The sequence below is a fragment of the Eurypyga helias genome, unplaced genomic scaffold (assembly GCF_000690775.1).
Source record: "Eurypyga helias isolate BGI_N326 unplaced genomic scaffold, ASM69077v1 scaffold22815, whole genome shotgun sequence".
NCBI lineage: Eukaryota > Metazoa > Chordata > Aves > Eurypygiformes > Eurypygidae > Eurypyga > Eurypyga helias.
In genome coordinates this window covers 20610-37585 of record NW_010252924.1, presented here as the reverse complement: position 1 = coordinate 37585, position 16976 = coordinate 20610, and positions in this window count along the sequence as shown.

The window sequence follows — 16976 nt, the reverse complement described above, 5'->3', positions numbered from 1 at the left end:
GCCCGCCTGCCCCACTTCTGATACAGCCCAGGATATGGTTGGCCTTCTGGGCTGCCAGCGCACACTGCCGGCTCATGTTCAGCTTTTCATCCACCAGTACCCCCAAGTCCTTCTCCTCAGGGCTGCTCTCTATCCACTCTCCACCCAGCCTGTACTTGTGCTTGGGATTGCCCCAACCCAGGTGCAGGACCTTGCCCTTGGCCTTGTTAAACTCCATGAGGTTGCCTCAGACCCACCTCTCCAACGACAGCTGCTCAGGGTGGGGAGACCTTGGCAAGGAGCGGCTTCTTTCTGTGTTGCTCCAGCTGGGCATGCACAGTGAGAGCATCGCAAGGAAACCCCCATGTGCTCAGCCCCTGCAGATGCACATCAAATTTACTTAGAGCCCTTAGGCATCAGCAACTGGCTTCATGGTTAGCAGGTGCACCCTTGCTTGGCATGCTACGCTCTCTGTGGTCCCCTTGGCATTTCTGCTTGGTCCAGCAGAAATGAGAACAAATGGCTTCATTTAGAGCAGCTCTAAGACTGCTCAGATTCGTGTCACATCCTGAGGTGGCTGCATCTCCTCCCCATGCCTGGAGACAAGACCTTCGACGGGCTATTGAAAGCCTGCTTCTTCTGCAGATGTGTAGAGCCACTCGGTGTGCCAAACCCTATGGATTTAGAATTCAGCTTGGAGCTTTGAAAAATAGCACTTGTGAAGGCAAAGCACAATCCTTCCTGAGAAAAGAAAAAGCTGGATTTTTAACAGAAAGAAAAATCACCCTTTTATTCAGGCCAAGTACACTCCTTCTTATCTTTGTTTCTTTTCCCTCCAACTTTTTCCAAGTGTAATCTTAGGATAAGACTTATGGTTTTGCAAAAACAATGAAGACATGGTTTTAATATAGAATTTGTTCATTTTAAATTCAACCTCCCAGCTAAAAGAATTCGATCAGGGACATGACATATGGAGAGAGAGATGACAGAGCTCAGTGCTCATTTACACTATGTCTATCTGCTGGTAAGAAAGAAGTATACCCTCGTGGCTGTGCTAGCACTGACGAACAGGAAGATAAAAGGTATATTTCTACTCAGAACTGAAAAGGGAGGAAAAAACATGGTATTTTTCATTTCAGGCTTGCCTGTATCTAAATTTTTTAGCTTTGTCTGGGGATTGCCTAGTCATGTTTTTCTGATGTACACTTAATTGCATTATTCAGACAGATGAATTTGTGTCTGCTCATCACAACAGCCTGTCTCATGCTCATTTTTGCCTTAGTTGCTGTCAGTCATTCAATATCAGTAGAGCTGCTATCTGGAAAGCACATCTCTAGTAGCACTGTACAAAATTGCTCCCTCTGCTTTTCTCTAATATTCCACGATTTATTTCATTTGGAAGTAAAGTAAGGGCAAGTTTTACACAGCAAGGTGAATGGGAATGGAAATTTATTGAACAACAGAATGCCTACCTGGAATATTGCCTTTGCCTGACAAGTTCCAGTAAATTCATTTTGCAGCTAGGGAATGTCAGACCTTTTCCTTTCCACATTTTCTGTAGTCTGTAGCAGAGCAGCTTTCTTTAGAATAGAAATCCCTTAGATTTCAGTTATGGCTGTATCATGGTTAAGGAACCTTGAAATTGTTTTAGAGAGGGCACCCCCACATTTTTCAACATTTCAGGCACTGTAACTGCACATACTGAATTACTGAATTTGGAAACAGTTTTCTAAGCTTCACAACAGTTGGGAAAAGAAAAAAGAGTTTATCTGATTTTTATCATCTGTTGCCATTACAGTGCAGGATTATCATAGAATGAATCATGGAATGGTTTGGGTTAGAAGGGACCTTAAAGACCATCTAGTTCCAACCCCCCTGCCACGGGCAGGGACACCTTCCACTAGACCAGGTTGCTCAAAGCCTCATCCAGCCTGGCCTTGAACACTTCCAGGGATGGGGCATCCACAGCTTCTCTGGGCAACCTGTTCCAGTGCCTCACCACCCTCTCCATGAAGAACTTCCTCCTGATATCCAATCTAAACCTCCCCACTTTCAATTTAAACCTGTTACCCCTTGTCCTGTCACTACAGACCCTTGTAAAAAGTCCCCCCCAGCTTCCTTGCAGCCCCTTCAGGTACTGGAAGGTGCTTTAAAGTCTCCCTGGAGCCTTCTCTTCTCCAGGATTGTCCCAGCATTCTGTTTTCTGCTGGGAGGTGCCCAGGGGTTTCACCTCTGCTTGTTCCTCTGGAGACTTCTCCAATCTCCCTCCTCTCTTCCACATTGCTGGTCTTGTCCTTTTGGTTCTTTCTGTCTTGCTTTGCAAATATGTCTGTCTCAGGAATGAGGCTTACACCTAGCTATGTTTTTAAAAAGCATTATGAAATGTGTAGCACTTAGTTCTCCCATATATTAACCATTTGTGTTGTTTGTACTCTCAGTTAAGTATAATCAGGGTTACAGTTAACAAATGGAAACTTTTAACACCTAATGAAAAGTCTGTGAGGAGTTTCTGCATTTACATAGTTTCATTGATTCATTTGTATTAATTAATATCTATCAAAACTGAATAAATATACAACTGAAGAAAGTAATTAACTAGAAAAAAAGAGAAAAGGAAGCAAGAAAGAGAAACCTTGTCCTCTAAACCAAAATCAGAGGCCATAATAGGTGCCTTTATCTGTTTCACTTTAAGGACATTTTTCCTGATAGTCAGCTCAAAATTTTCCTCAGTATTATTCTGTGGCTCCTGGACTTCTCCTGTTTTCCTCTCCCCTCTCTCCCATATTCACCATCTTATCAAATAAATTATTTACAGTAATTGCAAGCATCAAGGCAGGCTTGTTGCACTAGGCCAGTCCCTTCTCCAAACCCCTCATCTTTTCAATGCTCTCTCATTGCCCTGACCCCCGAGGGCCCCGGTGGCGTGGGCTGCCCAACCTTGCACTCCCCCCATGGATTGGGTTTGGTAAGGTGAGGCTGATCTCAGAAGTGAGCACCATCCATCACGTGCCACTGCACAATAATGGGCTATTGTCTCTCTGCTTATAAGACAATATCATTTCCCATGCAGATCCCGATTCCAGGGGAGTTTTTTCTTGCATTTACCTCATATTGCAAATACTTGACATCTGCATGTTTTTTATATTAGCTTGGCGTCTGTATTTGATGTCTCTCTGCTATGTCTGAGCTCAGCAATGCATCAGAAAACATTTTCTTAGGCCACAGTTTTTCCTGGATTAGCGAAAACAGTTGATTGGATTTATTAATGTTTGCCATCTATACTACCCAAGCATTCAAGTGAATGGGTATGCATTTCACAGACGTAAATATGCTATTATGTTCAACAGGGTATTAAAACAAGAATGTGCTAATAAATTTAGTAAAGCCCCAGAATTTAGTATATCATTATAATTTCAGTGCTGAAGGGTGGTTTTCAAATACTGTCTCTAACAAGTAAAAGAACAGACCAGACCCTTTACTTGCCATTCAAATAAAAACATCTGTTGTTTTCAAACAGTTAGCTACTTATATTTTCACTTTTTTTTAAATACTTTCTCACATTTCATTCTCCTTGAATTCTATCTGCATTCTGATGAGAGAAAAAAAATCATAATAGACTTGCAATGTTTCATGCAGTCATGAAACAAGTATCAGAAATCTGGCAGAGAAAATGGTCGTCATAGCATTTCTAGACTGAAGGGATTCAGTAGTGTTTGAACAGGCAGCTAGATTTTGGACACTTAACTGAATCTGATCTCTAGTAATTCACATTTCATTCTGTTCCAGCAGGATTTAAAGCAAGGCACCATTAATTAATAGAACCTTGTGGTAGGTGGCTGAGAAAAGAATAATAATTAAAAGGAGTTATTAATTGTCAGATTTTCCAGGATTCACAGAAGACTCTGTGCACCCTCGCAGGCAATGTCTCTTCAGGCAAGTAGCAGAATTTTAAATTGATGCTTCCACTAAGGTCTTCTACGTTAGGCAATTCTTTTTGCCTCATTGTAGAGCATGAAACATGCACAGCAAGATTTGCCTTGCATTAAGGAAGTAAGGAATAGTGCAAAATTATTAGAACCTGCAATTCATTCTTCAGAGGTTGAAAAACATTTAAAAAAAACCCAAACCCAAAGAACCCCTCAAGAGTTATGGTCTAGAATGGGGAACAGCAGTCCGCTCTAAACAAGTTGGTACATTCCCAATCCTGCTCAGAAAAATTATTAACAAATACTGTTATAAAATGAGCTGGTGCCTGTCAATTCAGCAACAGACACCCCATGAAAGTCGCAGGCTTCATCTACCTTAGAAACCTAGCGTGGGTACCCAGAGGTAGGTAATACAGTGCCATTGGAGATGCTTGGCGGAGACATGCATTGGCTCCAGCCCCTACCCCAGAAAAGAATGGGTTTCTTGCTGCTCTGCCCATCTGCCAGCTACACACTGATATCCTGGATGCAATACAAGCTGCAACTCAATGAGCTCCACAGAAATGTCCAGTGCCATTTGAGATATCCTAGAAAATCCAAGGCATAATGAGTATGGCTAGAAGGTGTAGACAGAGGATATACAACTGAGGCTGAACCAAACCCTGCATACCCAGAATGGCAATGATGCCTCTATTTAGACAACAAAACACCACCTACCTCATGGTGAGATTCAGTTCACTCAAATCTGGTCTTGTACCAGGTTAGGGTGAGATTCACGTCACTCAAATTTAGGAAATTCATTCTGTTCCCTCAACATAGGCCTTTAGTTTCATCTGAGATTCTCAAGACCACTGGACGTCCAGCTGTCAGTCTGAAAGAGTGCAGGGCCTCTGCATGTCCTGTGCCATGTCTGCTGGCTCTGGGCAGGTCTTGGCTGGCTTAAGCTGTTTCAAGTGACACTGGAGAGCAATACCTAGGCAGCTGAACAAAACCATTAAGCTTTGAGCTGAATCAACAGAAGAATTTTAAGGAGGCTGTATTGACAGTTTAAAGACCTAGTATGAAATCTTAGACTCCACTGCTGGATTGAGAGTAAGTCAAATTAAAATGAAGAAACAGACTCCTCTCATTCATCAGGTCCCACTTTTCTTAAAGAACAACATTGATTTACATTTTAAGACTCCTATACTGTGGGCAGTTTTATGTAAAAAATGGTGTTCAACTGTCGTAATAAAATGTTACCATTAAATTAGCTCTCAAACTGATTAACTCAGAACTAATAAGTAAGTCAAAATAACAATTGGGTAACATTTTTAAAACTGTCTTACACACAGTCACAGAAAGGTCTCACCCTTTGCAAGAGAATAAATAAATAACTACTGCCTGAAATTTCATCCTTAGACGTCATGACTTTTGACACTTCCACAGTATTCTTCAGTTCTCTGACAGATTTTAGGAGAACATTACTGGCACATAAATATAGCTGGAAAAAGCATGCTGTAGAATGAACTCCTCATAAATTATTTTAAAGATTCATTTTACTTCATGACTCTCCAGTAGCTGACAATCATGGGATTAACATTGTTGGCCTACAGAGAGCACTTTTCATTTTGCAGCCAAGAAACCACAAGACACAAGGCAGGTACTTACTTCAGATATTTATTGTAGTCCATCAGAGAATATCAAATCCCTGGTTTCAAACCACCAATATACATTGCCTTCATGGTGTGAGTGAAGGGTGATGAGAATGAGAAGAACCGATGAACATGACTTAGATTTGCTTAACACATCTTGGATAAAAAGGAATTGAACAATTTTAAGTCAGAGCAGTTATAGTTTTATTCTTTATGTGGTAAAGCAATCTAACAAAACCAATACCATAAAAATAACTAGAATGAATAAGGCATGTCAAAGTCTTCACTGAGGTGTCAAGTATATATATATACATACAGTACTGAATATTAAGCAACAGTGTAAAAGATTGCCCCACACTTTATTATTGTTATAATTATGAACTAATAAGGTAAGAGTCATCAGTGTTGTTTGAGAGATGATAGACACCGAGGACATAAGTGCAGGTTTAAATGGTTAGCATGGAATTTGTTAGATATACTTCTCCTCATACTGGAGTCAACGGCGAACTCTCACTAGCTTCAGTGGAGGAGGAGCAGAGAGGCTGGGGAAGGCATTTCTGATCCTCCATTGCATAGTCCTCACACAGCATAAATCATATTGTCCAGATTGCCATAATGCTTTTCAACTTTGGATTGAAAGAGGTTACACTGGGGAGTCCTTATCCATACACCTTGGGAGTATTTATCTCAGCAAAAACGACTACTTCTGATCACCTATCTTTAATATTTGGATTAATGGGCTGTGAGCAAATCACCGACTACAGCATTGTGCATGTCTACAATGGTTTCTAAGCTGAAGACAGTCATGAATCATTCACATGGTTTATTATACCATGATGCCAGACCAAGGATCGTCTGTACTGTCAACAGAGAGAAGTAGGAGCAACATATAATATACTCACCTACAGCGGGTGGAGAGAATATGTTTCCCTATATTCTGTCTGTTGAGAGTATAGACACTCGAGATCTATGGCACTGGGTGGCAGACAGTTTGACTCCCTCATTGCTTTCCTGATGTTGCATGCCACAGTAGTTTCTGCAGCTGGATACCTATAGTAGATGGTCTGCATATGACTGTGTGTTGCATCAGTAAGACCTTCCCGACAAGCAATCTGATATTTTTTAGCTGAGAGATTGTGATCTCTGCAACAAGAGTTAGTTAATTGTCTATATTCTAATGCTTTACCAATCCAATTATGACAAGACATAAAGATATAATGGTCAGTATATCTTTTTGTCTAGCTGAGAAAAGTGTCTTTATTTCTCATTATAAAGACAACTGGAAAAATGGTGTTTTCTAACATTTTTAACACAGTGTTTTTGGGGAGATTCACTGATGAAGAGTTTGCTGTGATCTTGAAAAGAGTATCCTTAAGATCTAATAATCAGAATTAAGCTTTCATGTAATGATCAGAATTTTATGTAATGGTGTCTTAACAAAAGCAAAACTTTGGCTAGTAATCAGTGACAATCAATTAGACTTTCCAACAAGCCATTGCAAATTTAAAATATGCACATGAATAAACAGTAGAATAACACTATGAGAGAAATAACTTGCCTTACACTCTCATCAATGAAAATACGTATTCATTAATATATGTATACTATGAAGCAGGGAAACTAACAAGGTACAATCTGTCTGAAAAGCATTATGTGGATAATGTTTGCAGGCAAAAGGCAGAGCAAATAAAATTAATCTTTAAGAATGCTAGTTACTGTCTCAGTCTGTTACTTAATATTACAATCCTACCCTAACTCTCAAATGTGTTGTAAGCACTAAAAAAGGATTTTTCAGTAGGCAGCAAGAGAAAGTATTGATTTAGAAAATACAATGTATGGCCTTTTCCAAATGCCTTTGTCTAGTAATGTAATATTGCGCCAGGCAAAATTGCCTTGGCTGAGCAGCAAGGTCTTCTAATGCCTATATTTCAGGAAGATGCGTTACAAAGAATGAGTTTAATAGGAGGTCATTCATTATTGGTAGTAATTTTAAGGTACATGAAACAAGCGAGCTCAGCACTACAAATATATATATATGTAAATGATTGTTAATACAACCCTTCCAACAAAATATCCCTGCAGTCAAACTTTTCCTTCTAATGGACAGAAACAGCAGTTTGTGGTTTAACTGTTCTGTGATTTCCAAATGTCATCTTTAACATTCTTGACATGACAAATTGTGAAAGAAACAAGCTTAAGAAACACAGAATTCATTATAAGTCTTGAGGGAAGAAGTGGTATTTACATTACTGATCACTGCTTTGTGAAAACCACATTAACTGTTGTGCACTGGACTTAAGTAAAGACTCAAGGGGAAATGGAAAAGCAATGGGCTGAGCAGTACCATCTGAGATGATTGTCTTGAAAATGTCAGACACTTCCCTTCTTTTTATCCACAGGGAAATCTGAGTGCATTTCTACTAATCAAAACTTTCTGGATGAAAGTGTGTGGAAAGGAAAGATGTGATGAAAAAGACCTAGTGGCTGCAGGGGTAATCCATTGGGTATTGTTTTGTCATGTCATTCTTGGGTGATGGACAGTGGCAGTATGGTTATAAATCTGTAATTCACTTAAGGGAGGGTCAGATGATACCATTAGAAGTAAGAGCCACTTTTGGTGGATTATAAATTTCATTTAAAAAAAAATTGGATGACAGTTTTGATCATCAGTATTTTTCCCAATTCATTTTTTAAGAGCATATTTTCAAAAATACAGAAAAGTCATCATTTCACAATTATTGTAGCCCGAAAGGAAGGAGGTAGGGGTTCTGAAAAGCTCAGTGACTTTTCACAAGTTTTTTTGTGTTCAAATAAAAAACAAGAAATAATGAAATTCATATCAGTAGAGCCCCAAAATACTGTGAACGAGATACCATCTAGGTTGCTCTTTCTATCTGGATAGTTGTCTTTTTTTTACATTTTCCTTACTAGTACCAGCAGATGTTCCCAAACAATTTCTGCAGACTCACCCTTTTCCACGGTTATTTCAGAAGATTGCAACAGTACTTACAGAGACACAAGCTATAATCATCTCTAAAGCACAAGTCCCTGCCTGGGACTCTCCTCGTTAGGTCTATGTCAAGTATTGTGGGATCCTTCCAACACTCCTTTATAGCATATGCACTTGAAATTTCCTGGCTTGTGGTTGTATGTGTAGAGATATTGTATAAGAGATGCATGCTCACATATACAGTGTGTGTGCCATTTTTGGAACAGCAGAAAGGAAAACAAAGCGGAAGAGCAGGAGACCTGGAAGATTGGACACTGAACGGTTGCTTTACTGCTAGGGCTTTTGGTTTCTGCCGCATTTCAAGTACCAGCCCCCAAAAAGTAGTTTGGGGAAAGAGAAATGATTCCCTCATTGCAGAGTCCCAAGGGATGGTGGGGAATACAGAGGAAGCTGCACTTTATTATTTTCAGCTTTTAAAAAGTTATTTTCTGCCATAACAATCAGCTATTTTGCAAGAGGTGTGTTTGCAGTTTGTCAGCATTAACCTGTGTATATTAACCTTGCTTTCTCTACCGACCTCTTAGATGATGTGTATTTGCTTTTCATTGATGCAGTAAGTGTTGAGACTGACAAACGACTAAGTGCGTTAATGATTAAACCCAAAGGATATCTTTATCACAGTTCTCACTTTTGAGGCACTGTATTAATCTGCTTTCTGCCCTTCTGCGATGTACACCTTCCTCCCTGCTGACTCTCTGAGCTGGCTTGAGCCCTGTGCATTGCTTTCAGCAGCCTTGCAAAGGCATCTGGGATTTCAGGAGAGGCGTGTTTGAGTTCCATCCCTTGTGCATATGCGCACTGAAGGCAGTTGCCTTGCGTGTTCCCAGCTAGAATAGTTGACAGGTTCAAATGTCTTATAAGGAAGAGTAGAGACATAACAACATCGTGCAGCGTTCAGAACATCGAATGCATGTTGGTTGTACATCTAGTTCCATCAGCGTTGGTTTGTCCCAGAAACGAATTCGTTATACTATGGATTCCCCAGATGGGATCCCTCTCCAGGCTCCTCACTCCAGCACTGGCACGAAGAAGAGGCACCATTGCGGCGACAAGCAGGAGGACAGGAGAGAGTCTGTGTGAAGCCTGTATCCCTCGTTTCACTAGTGGCATCTACCCCCAGGCACTTTAGTGAGGTGCCTACATGACAGGCCTTGTTATCCCAGGCAGTCCGTGCAGGGAAGAGAGGTAAGCTCCTTCCCAGTTATGGAGGTGCCATCTCTTTTGACTAACTGTAGAGATCTGGAAAGACAACCCTGCTGAGCAAGGTGCTCCCTGAAGCGCCTGGTGCTAGGTGGGATGACCCAAAGCCCCAAGACACAGTCAGTTTTAATGAAAATAGATGGGCTGAGAGGAAAAAGAGTCAGTGGGAAAGGATTTCAAGCCTGAGAGAACATAGGGATTGCCTGTCAGGAAGGTCTTGGTGCTCTTGGCACTGTCACCTCTTCTGCTTCCAAGCTCTAAGTCTACAAGCAGACTGAAAGAGCGTTCACAGCTAATAAAGCAGAGTTTTCATAGTCTGTCTATTGTAGTTAGTAACCATAAGGCTTTATATGATTGTAGTCGAAAGAAAGGTCTAGTGTTGCATCCGAAGGAATTACTATAAAAGGCTATATACAGAAATAAATTCAATTACATTAGCCCTACAGAAGGTGATTTAAGGCATTTTGCACAAAAAATACTGGGCTCTGTGAAACCTATTACACAAATGTATCAAAACCATTGTATATATTTTTCTATGTCTATCCAGAACTTCTCTGAAGTTACAAAGCCATAAAGAATCTTCTTCTTAAAAGTTCAAACTCTGCCTTGCTACACTGATATATATATATATATACACACACACACTGCCACATGCTGCTAAATACTGTATCTTTGTAAGTAGTGCTTGGAGATGGAAGAACTTGGGATTTTTCTTTAGCTTTCATTTGATTGGAACTCTCCCAAATCTAAAACTGTACCTTTTAGTTTCAGGTATGATCTATAAACAGGATCTGGGTTTTTGGTGGTTTGGTTTTTGGTTTTTTTTTGGTATATGTGTGTGTCATATTAGGCTGAAATATTAAAATCAGATCAGTAGAAAAGCAGGTTTAATGTTTAGTGAGATTATTTCAACCCAACCCTATTTCAGACTAAAACCAATTTTATTCTAAACTTGACTTGCATTCAAATCTCATCCCTATCAATTCACATTTAACTATGTTAAATACTAATCTAGAAATACAGCATCAAAACTGGAGCTAACAATTTGCATGCTTTCAAGCAATGTTCATACGCCTGGAGTCATAAAAGTTTAACAAGCAAGTATAAATGTCAGTTGATACCCAAATCAAGACATCTGATCTACTTAAACAAACCCCTTTCTTTGCATTTGATAAATGTAACAAAATTGCTAGTGGAAATTAAATGATATTGCTCACCAACAAAACAAAGTAACCTGAGAGGTGTTGGTATATAAATGTCCATCAATTTATGTAGTTTGACATCCCAGAATGCCTGAATGCAAATCCTTCATTTGTAAGTTTGTGTTCAGATTAGAAAAGAAGCTTTAGAATACTTCGGAGATGCATGCGCTCCTTTCTTCCCCCTCAACTATAAGCACATATTCTCAAATTATTTTCATAATATTCTTTCAGCCTCAAACCCCACTAATAGCACAAAGTTGAAATCTGAACTACCCTGACTTCTCTTGGGGCAGATTTTTAAGGGTGATCATGACTCTGCAGCTCTGACAAGCAGGCTAAGATTGATTGACTACTTAAAATTAGTCTGTGTTATCTAAAGATTGAAAGAGTTAATCTGTAGTTATGTACATATAATGTAGTATACACATAGCCAGTGTGAAAGTAAATCAAATGAAACCCAGAATATTAAAATAAAATAATAATAATAATAAAAATGCAACATCAAACCTGAAGGTAATCAGTTACAGAACCAGTTTGAATTGTTTCCTGATGTTGTTACCTGTTCAGTTAATCTTGCTATAGAAAATCCACAAATCCTTTGCCATTGGTCTTGCTGGCCCATCAACACGGCGGAGAGTAACCCAACAGAAACAGTATGCTATAGTTACAAAGAAGAAATAGAATTTTGCCACAGCTGAATGAATGAGCCAAAATGTAGTCTATAAGATCTAATGATGCACTGGAATGAAAAAAGAGTCATCAGGATTTACGTCAGATGGTCAATAACATACAATCAGCAGAGCATGTTTAGAATAGAGAATAAAAGCTAAAGGTGGGGTCTGATAAAGCCTGAAAAAAACCCAAATATAAGTGGACCAAACATCTGTTGCTACATCATCTGTCTGAGAAGAGACACATTAAGTGCTACCAAAGGCACAGAGATCTGGAGAAGAGAGACAGAAAATCCAGGGAGCTAATAATGACTGAAAAGACAGTTCGGCCTGGAGAAGAAAATGGTCATGGGGACACTGGTGACTCAAAGACAGACGGGATGCGTGGCACACAGGAGGATGAGAGTCAGACAGGAAGCTTTAGTTAGAAATGTTTATCATCAGGAAACACAGATTTGCCAAAAAAGGATTTCTTTTTTTTCCCCTGGAATGCACTAGCTTTGATGAAACATTCATTCTGAAAGATTTTTCAGGCCCAGGATAATACTTTGAGGTGATGAATGATGAGAGGAGGGAGGAGAAAGAGCACAGCCTGCCTGTAACCTGGTGTTTGGGGTGTTCAGTGGAGTGTGGGAGACCTCTACAAAACCTTGGCCAAATGACTGGAGTGTGGGCTTTCTCCAAAGCCCCTGTGAGTGACATCTTCAGACTTGAGAAGAAGACTCACTAGATGCATAGTGGAACTGAGTCATTTATGTGAAGGATTTTCATGTCTAAACAATGTATATTTTTAGGAAAAAATGACTACTGACACACAGAGAAACGTGTTTAGGTAGTAAACTCTTCCTCGTACACTGAAAAATGCTGAATTAGCCAGTGTACCTGGAAACTAAGCAGAGAAAACCTGGAAACCTTGCAGCAGACTACAGAAACACCACTGACTTGTGAAGCATTTCCTAATGTCCACGAGACGATGGTTGTAATTAGATTACACGGAAAAGTCACAGACAGTAGGTGGAGAGGAAAAGCTGGACAAGTGTGAAGACCACCAGCTGTCCCTCGCTTGATTTTATTGTTAATCCCCCATGGTCATATATCTGCTGGGTCTCACCATGGAGTCACTGCTCCCTTCCCTTGCTCCTCATTTGTTTTTCTAACCTTCTTGGAAGAGCAAATTCCACCATTGGCAGGGATAACTTGCAGGGCCAGGAGACTCCTTGCTCCAGGTGATCTGTGTGGGAGCCCAGCAGAGCCCTGGAGTGCTATGGAAACAGCTCCAGGAGTTGAGAGCAGCAGAATGGTCTAAACTCTCACTTTGAAGAAGGTAAATTTCTTTCCAACTTCCCAACACTTGGAAAAGAAGGACATATACTTTGCATTTTTTTTCCAAGGAAGAAAATCATACTGTTTTCTGTGTTTTAGAGGAATTTGACTTGTCTTCCCTGGAAATCTGGGTTTTAAAGGTCTTCAGAGATACTGACACAGGTACCTCACTGTATCTAATATAAATAGTTGCCATTCTGTACCTCTTTTGGGCTAATGATGAATGGATACTCCCTTCCCTTATTCTCTCTCAAGAAAAAAGGCAACTTCTTTTGGTAATGCAGCTGTTCTGAGTTTAATAAACAAAATACACCACTGAATGCTGCCTAGTGCGTAAGGTATTAAGCCTCACAGATTTCGTGGTGCCAGAACAAAGGAGGAAAAGGAAGAAGTTTTTCTTCAAGTGCACCATGAGACAAAAGCCTTTCATGCATGTTACAGTTAAATTTGGAAACTTACAGGTGAGGATGCTGAAGTCGCCTCTTTTAAGGACAATGCTGATGTTTTATGGAGATTCAGAAAGGAATAAAATAGGAATAGCTTCCAGAAAAAAAGACATTTTTTTGTCCCTGATTATAGTCAAAATCCTTGTTAATGACAAAGCTCTCATTTGCTTTGCTGCAGGGACAGGACTTCACACAGGTGCAAGGCACAAGCTTGTTGTACGATCACATATGATGCACAATCAGAACTGTAAACGATGTTTAGTTTAGTAGAAAAAGTAGTAAGTACTGTAAGTGAACACTTCAACTTATGTTGGCAAATTACTCTCAAGTGATTGGTAATATTGGTCAATGGATTTGAAAAGGATAGACTGTTGGAAGATGTTGTCAGTGAATTAATTAGAGGCCATCTCTCTTTCCTGGTGCTAGAATTTTATTTTAAAAATCAGTTTCAAAGTTCTTGGTTCTCCATTAGGTCTCCTATGCTGTTTAACTGATGAGAAGATGGTTACTATCATATTGTTTATCTTTTGTGTACCCTATTACCGCGGTACTTTGGTCTTTATCATTGTTTTATCAAAAAAGGGTCATAATGGCACATGTTAATATGATCCTCACAGTCCATGTGAGTAGCTGTACTGGAAACATTGCCCTGTTCAGTGCATCACTTGCCCTAATTTTCTTGGACGTAGGCACTGCTGTGTCTGCTATGTTTTGGCAACCTATTCTCAGCCCCACAGCTCAGACTTAGCCTTTGACTGACGAATTTCCCTTTTAAATTAAGCTCTTTTTTGCAATTCTATGTAATATTTCACTGTGGTTAACTCTACTCATTCTCATCTAGCAGGTTCGAACACTTATGGGCTAATATAGTAAATTTAGCAAAGATAGCTTTTTGGTCTTTGAAATGTGGATGTCTCCTTAATATTTGAAGTCTGTCCACGTATTTTTTTCCATAATGAAATCTGTGAAACCTGATTTTCCCAGCAGAATAATTCTAAAATTTTCTGTATTCATTTTTAATGGATTATGTTTAGAAGTAAATTAAAAACAAAAAACACAACTTGCATCAGTGCTGTAATTTATTTTTCATGTTGAAGTAATATAAGTCTCAGTGAATAAGTATAGTTACATTTGAGAATGGTTCAGAATTGGTCAGTAAACTGAAGGAAACTGCTGCCTACTGAGACCCTGTATGCACAGTCCACCTCCCAAGAACAGCTCTAGCTCACAGCCATTTTGCATGGAAGCAGCTCAAACTGGTTCACACACCTGTGGGAATCATCCTTCCTAAAAATCCTGCAGAACTGGGATGATGTGTATAGCTGAGACTCAGATTTTGGGAGCTTTCCATGGACAGAGCTCTGCAATGCCTCTTAAGGAACTGGGATAGATCAGCCCTTACCAGAACCCTGAGGCACAGGTTCCTCTGCTCTTTCCTCTGCTCTTCCTCTTTAGCAGGAAATTACTCTTTCTGCAATTCTTTCCGACTGTCTTTTTTGAAATGCCTAAGTTTAGCCATAGTTCAGGCAGCCTGCGCTGCAGTTACAGTGGTGTGTAGTCATCAGTAAAAAAATCTGCAGTAGACCAAACGCTAAAAATATGAGGACCATGCAAAAGCAATTTAATTAATATTAAAATGGAAAACCTCACAGGGGTCTACAGCACTGGCTATGTTATTAACTGCATCTAATTTTTTAGTAGCCTCCACTTTAAAAGAACATAAAATGTTAAGAACTTCTGTATTGCACACCATAAAGGGTTTACGCAATCAAAGGATTTTTCCTTAGGACTTATGTTCTCTTTCTTGAACAAGTAATTGTCTTCTTTATAATTTCTTACTTTACTGGCTGCTAACATAAGAGAAATATTTAAATTTCGGCACAGCAAAAAATTACCTTGTAAGAAGAGTTATTGGAGGTAAAGCATGTGCAAATAGAAGCATTGGAAATTATGTAAATTCTCGCATTTATGAACATGAATGCTCTTTCTTTTCTTTCCTTCATTCCCAATTTCATTTGCTCTGTAAATTTAATAGCTCTCTTAATCCCAGAAAAATGCAATGTATGAACAGAGTATTCAACCTTTAGGGACTATTAAAGAAATGTATGCCTAATACCTCATGCAAAGGCATCTCCATCTCCTGATAAGACATCACCATGCATAGTAGGAAAATAAGAGGAGAAATAATATGGAAGACATAAATTTCTGGCAGAACTCCCATGAAACAATCACATCTCAGCAAAGATGACCCTGGTTGGTTGGTTCACTGGCAGTTTGTAAGATCCAGTCCAAGCAGAGCAGGGCCTCTCCGCAATCTCATCGAGTGAGAATAGCCTTCAGCAAGCCCCCTAGTTCTGAGAGATCCCTCTTACTCCTTGCTCACGAGTCCATGGAGCTCTACAAATAGCAGAGAGCACACTAGACACCTGGTTTGGCTGCACTAGCTGAAAACAGTCGTCAGATCACCTAAATGTGGGCTGAGGCTAACAGAGACCCTAGGAGTCCATCAGGTCCTCAGCAGCAATGGGGAGCTGGTACAACAGAGGACTTGCCTCGGAAGGCTTGAACTTCAATACCTGTCAATAAGCTTTCAGACTCAGAATAATCAGATGGAAATAGTATCGGTTACCACTGAATAAACACACAACAGGATAAATCAAAATGACATTCAACTTGTCCTGAAACAAAGTTGCTGAGGAGGAGAAGCATAGAAAGGGTGTGTATATGGGTAGAAAGAGATGGACCAAGGGAGAGCTTTAGAAGGCTCTCCTTGTAGAAAACTGCATGTGGAAGTTCAGGAGGAAAAAATTAAAAGATCCTCTGCTCGGTACCTGCTGTACCAGAGCCGATGAAAAAGGCTGTGAGAATTGGCTTAAGCTCTGCTGTTTAACTTACTGAAGACATTAAATGCTGAACCACTAGGTCTGCGCTGGCGGGAACCATCAGAGAAGCAGGAAGCATGGCTACTGTGGTGTAAGACAGGCGCGATCTGGACACCTAGCCAGAGACTCCTGCACACTACACTGGGCCAAGAAGAATAGATCATTATACTTTCAATTAAACAAACAAATGGGGGGAAAAAATGGCATACAAGTGGCTCAAAACCTATGCTTTTTGTTATTAGTTTGTAAATACTTTTTGATAAAAGTGCTTAAGTATACTTTATCCTAATGTGCTGTGTGCTTTCTACTTTAATTCCATGCCTAAATCGATAGCTAATTATAATTTGACAAGAAAAAGAGATTGCAATGGATATGAACTACCTGCTCTGCTGTTAAACTGTAGTGTGGTTGGCTGGCTTTACAGTGTTTCCATAATTTGTCTATACCATTTCCCGAGTCACCGTTAAGAGTCAGGAAATAAATTTCCGGTGAATCATTTCAACACCATGCAGAATTGTCACAGAAGCCCCTCATCTGTGGCTGATGGAAGAGGGAAGGTTTTGATGTTCTATTGTTGACACTCATTTGTCCAGAATTTAAACAGCTTCCACCAGTCTTACAACCAGATGCAAATTAGGGTAACTGTCTCCAGGACAATGGTCATTTAGGCAATGACTATTAAAGCAATGTATCCTTGAAGAAT